General features: G+C 36.3%; 1 long non-coding RNA gene across 1 annotated transcript; it reads right to left on the bottom strand.

Annotated features, from left to right (window-relative positions):
- Positions 1 to 437: 437 nt before the first annotated feature.
- Positions 438 to 13,977, bottom strand: LOC107975727 (uncharacterized). Its single transcript, XR_001719120.4, has 3 exons — positions 13,816 to 13,977; positions 4,707 to 4,828; positions 438 to 1,177 (listed from the first exon to the last, which is right to left on the bottom strand). It is a non-coding gene; the product is annotated as an uncharacterized LOC107975727 (long non-coding RNA).
- Positions 13,978 to 14,246: the final 269 nt, after the last annotated feature.

Here is a 14,246-nt window from a genome sequence, read left to right as displayed (position 1 = left end):
CTGATAAAACATATTCTGTACAACAATACATACAAGATCTGATGGCAAGAGGGTGGTTACATTTCATGGGAAATGTTTGATTACCCTTTAGACAGTGTGCCTGAAGACCAGCCCATGTAGAACATATTTCTTTTCAATGCTCAGAATCTAAAGCTACTGGGCCCCTATCATTACCAAAATCCATGGTATAGAGGATGACTGACAAGACATGAGGCAAAGCCAAACAAAATAAGAAGGAGGGTGTTGGTGGAGGGTGACTGGGAACCAAGGTTGAGGGTTTTTGGATGAGGGAGGTGAGAACTCCAGACTCCTTGTGACGCTTTATCTTGATTGCAGAGTTAGCCATTTGGTGCACTTGAAATACCCAGGACTAACGTTCTTTGCTGTTGGAATAGTTTGCTACGGTTGCCATAACAAAGTACTACAGACTAGGTGGCTTAATCAACAAAATTTATTTTCTCACATTTCTGAAGAAGCGAGTCCAAAATCAAGGCACTGGCAAGTTGGTTTCTCCTAAGGTTTATCTCTCTGACTTGCAGATGGCTGCCCTCTTGATGCCTCTTCACATAGTTGACCCTTTGTGCACTCACAGCCCTGGCATTTCTTCCTCTTCTCTGAAGGATGCTAGTCAGATTGGGTTAGGACCTCATTTTAACTTAATTATCTCTTTATAAACCTTATCTCCAAAATGCAGTTATATTCTCAAGTAATGAGGGTTCAGACGTCAACTTATGAATTTGGAGAGAGGGGACACAATTCAGCATACAAAATTGCCATGTATGGCATTCAAGAGACAAGTCGAATACTCTAGAGAAGATATGCCCAGATTCCAGAACACTCTCCAGGCATGGAGTTACATGTGGCTGGGGTTACAGGAGCACACACAAAATTGCCAGTCCTAAGTGTCAACTAATCTTTTGTTGTCTTCATGCAATTCTGAATTATACATCTTCCCAGATATTGTTACAGATATTTAGGTTGGTTGATTCTCATTTCAGTGTTACATCAAAAGGTCCACAGCCAAGAGGACGATATTGGATGATGAGCAGGCTCCTGTAGCCAAGACTGTCTTCATAAGCTTTATTTCTCTGAGTGGGCTATGCATTCACCTTTTTGATTTGGCATTGTGAAAGGCAAGACTCTCTCTGGCTTTTGGTTGCAGCACTCTGTAAGGATGCTATTTGTGAAAATAGAAGCAAATTAAAAGGCTAGTAGTCTGCATGTCCCTCATTTTTAAACCTCTTACTGTTGTGAAAATCACATGAAGTAATGTAAGCAAACGTGATTTACAAAACTGTTAAGTGACATACACATGTGTATTATCACTTTGTAGTTATTTTGGCTCCAGTCGTGGGGCTCCTGGAGTTCCTCTAGTATTAGAATGAGTTATAAACTAATACTCTTATTGTCATCTCTAACTTCAGACTTACAAGTCTTAATAGGAATAATAAGATATTAATCTTTTCACTTGAAAAAGCCATACTATATGTTTTATATGGGATGACAATAGAGTTCTGGAGAAACATCACTACAGAAGCCACCAAGTTATTATGATTGCTTATGTTTTAGTCACACAAAATAGGCATGGAAAATGAAAAATTTGTGCCAAAAGGAATAACATGCCTCGGGGAGTTATTTTATGAGGCTAAAAGCATGAATAATGCAACAAGTCAGAAAGGCAAAATAATTTGTAGTTAATGGGAGGATGTTTGCAAAAGAGCTCCAGTGATGGGGAACTTGTCAGGAGGCTTTGTTGGGTGACAGAATTTCAAGAGAAAGGAAGAGGATGTTCCACTGGCATTTTCTCTGGCTAAAACTCAGAGCTGGGCTGAGAGAAGATAAAGAGTGTTTGTAAGCACAGGAGAGTAAGATAGGCAGGGACAGGAGTATTGGAAAGGCCAGAGCGGCAGGTGGGCAATAGCCCTAGTGGCTCAGCAGGGCTAGAATCCAAGAGTATTCGGAATTCTTTACCCTTCTCTGGTGGGCCTCCCTTGTCCTAGATTTTCATGATGTTTTAGCAGTTGGTTCTGTGTGTGTGAATACTTGGTTTTGTTTATATCTCCACTCCACTTTTATAATGTCAATTTTTCATTTTTAAGAAGTATTCTATCTGCATTAAAGATGATAAAATACATAACAAGATACATGATAGTCTTTGCCTTACAGGGATCTGTTATTTAAATATGTGGTTTTCCTTCATAGTCATATCTTATACTCACATTTGTCATATGCCCTAACATCTAGGGATATCATTTATATACCTAAAGATAGCACTATCTTACTGAAAACTAGAACAAAACATGATGTCAGGGAAGAAAGTAAAGTAATATGTAGTTGTATAATAGATAACCCTTCAAATACATTTTTTTTTTTTTTTTTAAACAGAGTCTTGCTCTGTCGCCCAGGCTGGAGTGCAGTGGAGAGATCTCCATTCACTGTAAGCTCCGCCTCCTGGGTTCACACCTTTCTCCTGCCTCAGCCTCCCGAGCAGGAACCCACCACCACATCCAGCTAATTTTTTTAAATTTTTAGTAGAGACCAGGTTTCACCATGTTAGCCAGGGTGGTCTCGATCTCCTGACCTCGTGATCTGCCTGCCTTGGCCTCCCAAAGTGCTGGGATTACAGGTGTGAGCCACCACACCCGGCCCCTTCAAATACATTTTAAACATATAAAATTATTGTATATTACCTATGACTGCATGCATACGTAAGTAGTGAGAGTATGCAAGACATGCGTAGGGACGATGTATGACCATTTCAGAAGAGTGGCCACATTTAGTAGAAGAAGCAGATGGTAGTGAGGCATTAGCCGTTTTTATAATGTTTCTGTTTTTGTTTTTGTTTTCTAAAGGGGCTTTAAACCATATGTAGCAAAGTATTAATATGTGTTTAGGTATTTTTGTACATGAGTACTTGCATTAACAGTAGTATATCCCATACTTTTCTACATGTTTGTTTTATCTAAGTAAAAGTGAATTAAAAATTAAAGCCTTAACCCGCTTTTTCTGCTAAAAGCTTCCTCATCAAGCAGAATCTCAAATCACTCACAGCTAATATTTTCATTTAGTAGTTGAGAAATATTTTTCCATCTGGCATTGAGGTAAGGATGCTATTTTTAAGACAATACATTATTGTGTATTACTATTTTATAAAAGATAACACATATGCCATGAAGATAGTATGCAAGGGACTGAGAAACTTTGAAAGTGCTACAGTTTTCCTCTAAAACATTAAAATTGCACAAAAATTCTATAAATGAATTACTTCCCTTACAGAAAGGTATGTTGTCAAATAATTTTGAAAGTAGGATCAGAAAACTGGCTTCTAGCTCAGTTCTGCTAGTAATAGTTTAAGCATGGGCAAGGTGGTTAACTTTCCTGGTTCTTCACTTTATTTGTAAAATGAAGATATTCTTTCTAGCTCTGAGTCCTCTTAGTAGGTGGTAGAGTGGCGGAGTGTAAAGGAAGTAGGTTCAGAAGTCAGACTGGGGCATGTAAGAGCATTTACAGTCCCTATCTTACAGGGTGTTTATGAAAAATTTATAAAATAATAGAAACACCTCCTTAAAATAGTGCCTGGCAAATATAAAAGGGCTCAGCTTTTTTAATTGCTGTTTTAAAGTGTTGTGATTCAGTATACTCAGAACCATGCTAGGCTTGTGAAAGATTATAATACCAAATACATTGTTTTGGTTTATCACTTGTATATTTCCACTATTTTGTTACATCCCAGAATTGAAAGAGATACAATAAGTATAGTACATGAGATAATTACTAATCCATATAGTCTCTGAGAAGAGTGAGGTGGTGAGGTTCATCCTCAGTCTAGAAGAGGAGCTCAGGGATGAGACATGCCTGTGATGAGGCTTGGACTGAGTCTAAAAGGATTTAATGAGTAACGTGGAAAACTAGCTTAGTCTTAGTGGCCATTCTTACCTCAGTCTCTTCTCAGTTGTCAGTGCTAATTATTGGAATGAAATAACAAAGTCCTAAGTAATTTTTATCACTAACAAGGAGAGTTCTAGGTTATGGGAAGAATCTGACTTAATTCTTTACAACCTGGGGCATGGATTGATAATTTATTTCTTAAGCAGGAAGTTTATGTGCCAAAATTTGCATGCCTCTACTTAAAAGCATGAACTCTATTTCTTTCTAAAACTCAAATACTCTTTCCAAACAAGCTGTTTGTAATCTTCTTTGCCAGGAATCTCTCTGCACGCTCATCACTTTTCTCTTGCCCAATGAGGCAGTGCACTTGGTTTTGTGCTTCTTAGATTGAACCAGGAGGAGAATTCAGCTGTCACCAACAAAGAGGAAGTCAGCCTTGAGCAGAGGGTTACCTCACTGTCTAGAATTGTCAATGCCTTCCCCCTAGAGGAAAGGCAGCTTCTCTTAGAGAGCTAACCATTAAATTAGATCCTTTTAGAAATCAGGCTCTGGAAGAGTTTATTCAGAGTCTCTGGCTAACTAGGCAATGTGGTGAACTGCGATAAGCAAAGTTTCCCAGGCAGGTGGATCTAGGTTGGCTCTTCCTCCTTCAAGCTACTGAGATTATTGTGGCAAATTACTTACCTTCCCTGAGACTATTTTCTTATTTGTAAAATTGGAATAAAAATGAACCTACCTTATTGGGCTATTGCAAGGATTAACATGATAGTTCATGTATAGTATTTAGGAAACTAACCAATAAAATGAAAGTTACTTACGTGTGTGTTGCACAAAATTTGGTATATCTATATTAGTTCCCATCCCTTTGCCCTTTCTTCTCTTTCCGAAAAGTAAACCACAGTGTTTCAAAATAGTAGTATTGATGTTTTATGTTTATTCTCTAGAAAGTATAAAGAGAAAATTCAATATAATCTCAAATATATTGAGATAGTGACTCTTCAAATTCAGTATAATCTTAAACAGTAGATATAAAACTCAAAATTCTATTTGATCAAGAGAGAGAAGACTACTATAAAGAGAATAGAATGGCACACGGTTTTCTTTTATATCAAGCCAGCTGTTTAGGTAGGTAATGGTGTTTGTTTCCCCAGTCCACATTGTTACCCACGTTAATTAACATTTTGTTTCTGTGAGGATCCCAACATGCCTTTGCTGATACCCTTGAACGTGACCTCCTAACATCTAAGGTTTTGTTGTGTTTTGTTTTGTAGTTGTGCATATTTCTCATGTTGTTTGATGTAAAAGGATTTTGAATGGAGATGGTACTTAATGAGTTAAGTGATCTCAGAAATCTGATTCAGAATCCAAATTGAGGTGTTTTTTTTTCCTTTTTGGTCCCATACTAATCATTTTATTCACCTGAGCTGACTCTCTAGTCACAAACTAATCAAGTCTTTGAAACGCTTTCATTTCCTCTTTTATGCTGTCTTTCACAAGGAAGCAGGAACAGAGTACTAGTTTTGACAGAAAGGAGCCACTGCTGCTTTTTACATCATGGTCCTCTGTGTATTCCCAGTGTGACACTGCTCTCAGAAGAGATGGCTGGAAAGCAGCTCCTGTGAGAGTGGCCCTGAATATCTGGTAACTTTTCCAGTGCTGAGGCATTTCTAGAACTCAGGTATTTTCTTCTGTTACCCTTGTGTGGATTAAAACACAGAATATTCAGACCCCTCCTGGAAATGACCATGATGAAACCATAGATAGCTAAGGAGAGCAAGGACATAATTGTGTGCTCTGTAATGTATTGATACCAGGTAAATCTAATGAGAAGAGATTCCATAAATGATTCTCATTTTACCAATGTTTTCTTTTCTGTATATCTTAGCTACCTTAATCATAGTAATAATAAAAGTTCGTGAAACACTATATGCTAGGCATTTCTACTGTCTTAACATTCATAGTACCTACCTATGAGGTGTAGGTACTATAATCATATGCACTTTATCTATGAGGGCACTGAAACACAGAGAAGTAAATAGATTATAGTCATACAGCTTGTAAGTTTAAGTGGTAGGCCCTGGAATCTAACTTGAGTCTTTGGACTGTAACTCCAGCGGAACCAGATTTGGAGAGTGTACTTGCAAAAGGCTGCAATTTGTCCAAAGCTGCTGCTGCTTCCAAATGTCATTTGGATTGTGTGAACAAGATAGTTTTGAAAAGGGAGCTCCCCACTGAGATACAGGCTTTCTTTAGAATAGCCTTGCCTCAGCTCCAATTACTTTAGTGTTTAGCACATGCAGTGAGGCTCCTAACTCTCTCTCAATCTCACATGGCTGTAGGGATTATTAGAAAAGGCATATGTGATATTAGGCTACTATCTGAGGACCTATTATAAAAAGATTATTTTCTAAATTTATTATACATTTTCTCTGGCATGTACTAGATATGTTTGTTATTTTAATGCCCAGCTGTTTTTTTCAAGGATTCATTCTTTTTGGAAGATAAATAGCAAGGTGCAACAGAGAGTACATATTTTCACTTTTTCAATGTGCATACTTCATTATGTATATAAAAAGATAGACAACATGTTTTGGTGCTAAAAAAGAATTACAAGAAGAACCTGAAATCACAGAAATATGCTATGTGTAAGCAAGTCAATATAGAAATGAAAAAGTATGAATCAGAAATACTTAGAGGAAACTCATTTTTCACCTTTCCTTGGTAATACTCAGTAAAGGAAAGGGCTTTTCTAGGTATAGCTCAGAAGGAAATGAAAAGGGTTTTTTTTTAAAGAGAGCTCAGAAGGAAACAAGCAGTGGTATCATTCATTCCATGAGGAAAACTCTAGTTAATGGTAACAAGAAAGTGACCCTTCGTCATTGAGAACATTTTCTCCTTTTCTTGTGACACAATACAAGACACCCTGTGTATTATTATTTTTTTTTTTTACAGAAATGTGAATGAATGAAAACAAATGTCCCTTTCCTCAGATCCTGTATGGGAACTATGCTGGGGCATGAAATGTTCTACTGGGCTTACCATTTCTTTCAGTGAAGTTAATGATCATGCATCTTTACAACAACGGATTAACAGAGCACCTGGAAAGTCCCTATTTCCTGGTTTCTGTGACTCAATAAACTTATAGATATTTTCACATCATAAAGCATCTATGCTTTATGCTTCATCTAAGACCTTAGAATATACCTTAAACAAACTGTAACTTCTATCATATATGGAGACCTGCATCTATCACTGTCTTTGAAAACAAATATCATGAATTGTTACACCCGAGGGTAAAAACCCATGAATGTGGGATGTGGCATTAACGGACAAGGAATAGAGCAATAAGCAAGAGCAAAATAACAGAGACTCTTATATTTCATACTAAGGAGTTTCAGCTTCAACAATGAGGTGTAGGATGCCACTGAAGTGTTTTAGAAAAGGCAGCATTATCATGAGACTTTTATTTTAGAGATATCACTTTCATGTCACTGTGAAAATGTTACTGTAAATGACTAAGAAAATCATATTTATAATATATATTACATTAGCTGACAGCATTTGATTTAAAGCTGGACTAGTGGAAGGGGGTTGTATTTAACCCTTTTTTATAATATATCTTCTGATATTCATATCTAAAAGGAAAAAAAAACTAAATGAGCTAGAATTCAAACGTGATAATAATAGACTATATCCTACAAATGACACAGAGAAAAGAATCACTAATACTCTGTATGGACTCTTCAGATTTCCAAAGTCCTCTAGTGTATGTATTTTTGGCATCTGTCATATAGCAGTGAAGCCTGGAGATAGGTCCTGAGTCCCCTCTATGATGTAAAGCATACTAATTTAGAAAGAATCCAAAAAGTTATATATATAGAAAGTTGAATAATAAATATTGGAAATACCAATTACATATTTTTAAAAAATATTATTATTACAATACATAGTTACCATTATCTCAACTTTGAAGTGATAAAAAGAAGTGTCAAAAAGGATAGATGGCAAACTTAGTAGGTATTCAACAAAGATAAATATACAAATAAATCTTCCCCTCAAGTTATGTAAGGATTGGATCACAAGCATTGAGCTGTTCCCTTAACACTGGTCAAAGACTGCAACTCTGGGTATATTAAATTGCCTTCTTTAAGAAACAGAATAAAAACCCTGAAAAATATTCTTCCATGCTGTGATGAACATGACAATAATAATAATAACAATGACAATGATGGTGATAATGGTGGTGATGATTTAGTTTTCCTCACTGGTAATTGTGTTTTCTGCTATTGACATATCCTAAACAATAAAGTGTAGGAGGAGCTAAGTATAGGAAGTTTGATTCCAATCTGCTATTTAGGAATTAAGTGAAATCGTTCAATTTCTTCATTTAACTTTACTAATTAGGAAACAAGCTCAGACAAGGTGAAACACCACTTAATTGGACACAGAGTTTCAAACCATCTTGCTTTATACACTTCATAATTCACACATAATTCTCATATATTGAATGTCCCTTAAAATATCTGGCCTTTGGGGCTCAGTCCCCAAATCAATAGGGACAGTAAGGGGAAACAAGACAGAAGTGGTTCAATACCACCAAAATTTGTTCCCAGGTTGACGGCTTCCTTGGCTCTGCTTGGCAGCTATATATGAACATCCTGAAGTAGGAAGAAATCACTTCTCTTCAGAAGGGCAAGGATAGCCTTCACCAATCAATTCTTATTTCTCCTCTGCCACCAGAGGCTGAAAAGGTCCTAGGTAAAAACACCTAGAACTTAGCTCTGTGCCATGTGTCTTTGTGTGTTTCTTTCCTTGATCAGAATCTGGCTAGTTATAATTTAATCTAATGAAATGCCATATAAGTTTATCATTTGATCTCTCCATGGTACCAGTGTCCTGTGAAAATGTTCTAGGCATAGATTTTGTGAGACTGGTGTAAAAAATCGGACACAGATATATCTATTTTTGCCCTTTGGATGTATTTTTTCAGTCTGCTCATTTTCCGCCCCAAATGGAGCTTTCCTTTTGGTTTAGAATGGTCTCTTTGCCTGACTAGGAAAAGCCTTCCAAAAATACCAAGGTAATTAAAAAGTATGAGTTATGATCTAAAAATCATATAAATTTGTAGGATGTGTCTAGGATTCTGCTGAAAATGGCACAAAGGAAAACTTTGTGGCCATCCATGGTATCCATCTGAGAGCAATTCTTGTAGAAAATGTCCCCTTATTGAATACACCCAATATTGTAAGTTGCAAAATACAAGTATTATACATATTGTGAGAATGAAAGCTCAATATATTTTCTTAGGAACATAGTTTCACAAAATGAACAAATGGTGTGTATAGAATCAGCTTGTCCAGATGAGACCAGGAAAGCTGAATCAGCTTCATTCGAAACCATCAACATCTATGCCCTTGGAACAAATCAATAGAATCTATTCAGCTTGTCTTTGGGAAATAGAGTTAATTCAACTTCTAATTCGAGTGAATTAATATCTATTGATTCCTCACAATGTGCCTGAGATACAACAAGTGGTTAACTTTCTTGTCCTCCAGTAGCCCACTGGCTAGACTAGAGATCAGTTTGTACATATTGAACTATAATCCAAAGTTGGGATATGACCATTGAACAAAACGTTAAAGGGAAATAGATGATGACTGAAGGGTAAATAAAACTGGGGAAAGAGGAGGACTTCACAGAGGAGGTGAAATTTAAGCTAGATAATTAAGGAAGAATGCCCCTTTCCTTTCTTCTTAAAAATTGCTCAAGAGTCCTGTAAAATCCCGTATATTTTCTTCCTAACTGATCAAATACTTCAATTTTCTAGCATGTGAACTAAGTCTACTGGTAGAGAATAATGAGCTAAATTGACTTTATAAAATGTAACCATCCTGTCTTGCATATATTTGTGAAGACTAGAGTTGGAAGTAGACGTTCTCATTTGTCAAATGGAGAATTGGAATCAAAAATTTAATTAGATGAAAAATTAGAAGAAAACTGGCACTTGTGTTTCTTTCTGTCTCTAGAAAAATCTCACTATTTTTCTTGGAAATTTTTGTTTCAAAACAAAGCAAATGAACTAAAAACCAAAAAAAGCTAGCATCCTGTAGATTCCCTAAAGGATTATAAATTTGTATATAGAAGGATCATTAGACTGATTCTGTTTGGTTTCATATTGCAGAATAGGACCAATGATTCGTTGCCTGGGTTTTGGCTCGATAAAGGCAAACTTCTAAAAATAAGAGTGACTCAAAATTCAAATAGAATGACTTGGGAAGTAATGAACTATTAGTTTTCATAAGAAGGATGGTCACTACCATTCCAAGTTAAGCTCAGAGTTGTTACAGTCAAACATAAATTTCCTCTAGAAGTATTTTGGATTGACTCGAATAGTCAAAGCAAGAGGCAAGAGAAGCAAGAAAGTTCCACACTGTCGAGTAGGAGTGAGATGACTTTGGATCAAACATTAAAAATAAAATGAGAAGCTAAGAGGGAAAAAGAGCAGCAAATACTAATTCTCCCTCTCTGAACCATTTGGGAATGTTCTTTGTCCTCGTGATATATAAATAAGACAGGTTGAAAAGAAAACTGACAAATCTTTTTTTTTTTTTTCATTACAAATTAAGAACCATCTGTACAGCCAAAAGGCTTAAACAATACAAAGTGTTCTATCATGGACTAGATGAAATGAGATATATAAAGAGTTAGGTGTGTATGCAGATTTCTTTGTCAAATAAATATAAAGGTACATTTTAAATGTCCTTTTAAAACATTAAGTCTAGGTATGGATTAACCTATTCAGTGCTTTAATTATAATTTTACTTGACATCTCAAGACTAACTGCAGCTCAACACAGAGACAAGCAGAGAAGCTGAACTTTAATTCCAGCCAGATAATTCTGAATATCATTTTTCAAGCCAAGGAAAATGCAATGCTGAGTTGGATTTTTCTACTAATAGGAATTGATTTGATATGAACTGAAATTGGATGACTCCTAAGTTTCTTTCTATCAACCAAAAGGAAAAATATGACTATAATTTCTAATATACTTTCCCAGTCAAGGGACAAAGGGCAAAGAACACTTGTAACATTGGGAATATTATTTTCTGGCATGTCTGGTGACCCTAGGGGTTAGAACTCCTTGTATTTCATCACAGGACTTTGATAGCATTTGTTTGGCTATCACCTTCTCTCTCTCTCTCTCTTTCTCTCTCTCTCTCTCAGCTTCAGGAACAATAGAATTGGTGGCAGAAGGAGAAGAGGCTTTATGAGCTTGGCCACATTTCAGTTCTAAATATTTGGTTGTTAGGGATAACCGAAGCTTCCTGGTACCTTTGCCAAAATGACTCTCTTCTACCTCTCACACTGCTAACTTCTGTCCTTGCATCATATTTACTTGCCAAGGGCCATCAGCACTGTTGCCCTAAGATTTTACTCTCTTAACAGTCTTTTGTAGAGAAATATATCTTCGTCTTGACATGACTCGAGGTGGTAATCATTTTCATACTTGTATCTTCACTATTAACAATCACAATTGGCTTTAGAATGGAGTTGTCTTCTATTTCTTGCTTAGTGTGGTGCCCTACAGATAGATGTTCCTCAGTGAATATGTTGATTGTCAGGAGACATGATGTAAGTTTGGTAGAAATTTGATAAAACTATTGTTTTCTCAAACTGATCTCATTTCTCTTTTCTATTTTTTGTGTGAATCACTACATAGGTCAGTCAGAGATGTCATGGACATAATAATTTGATTTTAATAAAGTTTCATGTGATAACCTTAAAAATCAGAGAAACCTAAGCTCAGTGATAGTATGGTTAAGTAGATTGATAACTGGTTGAACAGTTAGACTCTCAGTCTCTTGATCAGTGGCTCAAAGGAGGGCTATTTTTGTGGGGAGAATTCAGGAATGCCATTCTGGAACTTCTCTATCTGAGTTACATAAGTCAGAACAGCATCCTATAGGCTTGTATCATCATTAAAAAGCACACAAAAATATACCATTAAAATATAAAATTTAAAAATTTAATCTCTTCAAACAGACTTTATATCTTCATTTCTTTATATGAAATACAGGGAATCATTTTATAAGATAGTTTCTTAAAAAGTCAGTGTGGAACTTCTCATTCTTGGGTCACATGTTGGTCAACCTATTTCACAGATACTACTGGGAAAATAATGAAGAGATGACTGCAGCAGTGAAATTTTAAATTCGGTTTTTATTAATTTGGGACATTATAATAGCTAAATGGTAACCCAGGCTCAGCTCATGGGTCTTGTTATATAGTGAAGTGGCTACTGAAAAAGGTTTCCAGTCAGAAAAAACTAATTTATGCTTTCCTTTCAATATGGTCCTTTCCTTTCATTGTCTCATTCTTCTTAGACAATTAAGTCAAACTATTCTATAAAAAAACTAGCTATATTAATATCCATGAGAAAAGTAATTATCTCTGGGGAAGGTGGTAACAGGAAAGGCAGAAAAGGTGGTGCCATATGCAGTGCTGAGAATGTTCTGGACCTTGGTTTGGGTAAATGGGTTTATATATAAATAAGAAAATTTGAGTAGTTTATTTGTGTACTTCATTGTATTTGTTTCTCACTTTTAAATGGAAGAATAGCATGATTACAGGCATTAGGCAGGAGTAAGCAAATAAGCAGACATTAGATAAATTTGATTATAGTGGATGGAATTATATGGAAGGTAGGAGGAAGAAAGAGTTGAGAACATTGTTTTATCCTAGGTACTTAAAGCCATAAATGTCATGATGAAGAAATGAAATTTTATTCCTTAGGTCTAAGATAACTGTTGTGGATTCTACTGTTTTTGTTTTGTTTTGTTTTGTTTGTTTTTCTGAGACAGTCTCACTCTTTTGCCCAGGCTGGAGTGCAGTGGCACAATCTCAGCCTCTGCCTCCAGGGTTCAAGCAATTCTACTGTCTCAGCCTCCCAAGTAGCTGAGATTACAGGCACGCACCACCATACCTGGCTAATTTTTGCATTTTTAGTAGAGATGTGGTTTCGCCACATAAGCCAGGCTAGTCTCAAACTCTTGACCTCAAGTGATCCACCCGCCTTGGCGTCTCAAAGTTGTTGGATTACAGGGGTGAGCCTAGGGGATTCTACTCTTAGCACTTAATCTTGAACTTCACTGGAGTGAACTGATGACTATGGGAGCTGGCTGGGGATCTTCTGGAAAGCAAACTGTGATTCCTGTGGAAGAAAACACTTTAACAGGTCATGATTCCTGGGTGGAGGCTCAGAATCATTCACCTCCATCCCATTCTAGATAAAACTGGATTAAAGAGTATGCTCTAAGAGGCTTGATGATCTTTGGTTTGAGAATGAGCTACATCAAAGAATCAGAGGCCTGGAGGAGAACAGGGAGGACAATATAAAGAGGTGACTTCGGAGCAAGTTCTTTGGAATATGGCAGAGCAAATCCAGGGTTATCTTCAAGAAGGACCTTTCTGCATAGGATGGGTTCCTCACATCCTCCTCTACGAGCCCATGTATTTGTTTCTCTAGGACAGGACCAGCACATAGTAGGTATTTAATAAAAGTTTTTTGAACGAATGAAGATTATCCCCTTCACAATAACATTTTTGCAAATGAATTATTTTTGTTTTTTACTGGACAGATTGCTAAAAAATTGTGACCACTCTTAGTTAATATATTGTATTTCTTTCATCACCTAAATATGCCTTCCCTGAGAGATGTACCGATTTATTAATGAGTGTGTTTGCGTGTGTGTATGTAAGAAATACTTCATTAAATGTATACATAGCCATAAGCTGCATTCCATTTAGTATCCCAAAAATACTAAAAATGGAAAAATAATGCATATAAGATGAGGAAATAAACATGCACAAGTCCACTTCTCCCATCTTTTCTTCAAGATTTACATAAAACATTTATGACACACTCACCTTTCTTTATGTCACATCTCCAACAGTTTCCAGAACCAGCTGTTATTCCTGCAAAGTCTATGGGCATATCCAGTAGATTAAAATCTGAGGGGGAAAAAACGGTCACCACACATTTGCTCTGCACAATTTACAGAAAATAGAATGTAGTCCCAGATCTTACACCTTTAAAAAAAAAAAAAAACAACTAAAATTGGGAAAGAAATAAAAGCTTGGAAGTCCCCTCCTCTAAGATTTCATTCTTGGCAAGATAATTTCATGATTATTTTCATTTGCTTGAATGTTGTGTTTTGCTGCACATGCACTTCCAGTAAAACCTCTCAAAACATAAACAGTCAGTGTTGACTTCACCTTACTTGTCCTTACACAGAGTTCTCACTGTGAATTTATCCTTCTCTGTTTATGCTGGAGGCTTGTCTATTGTTTATTCACCT

The sequence above is a fragment of the Pan troglodytes genome, chromosome 6 (assembly GCF_028858775.2).
Source record: "Pan troglodytes isolate AG18354 chromosome 6, NHGRI_mPanTro3-v2.0_pri, whole genome shotgun sequence".
NCBI classification, from domain to species: domain Eukaryota; kingdom Metazoa; phylum Chordata; class Mammalia; order Primates; family Hominidae; genus Pan; species Pan troglodytes.
This window is presented reverse-complemented; position numbering and strand designations above follow the sequence as displayed.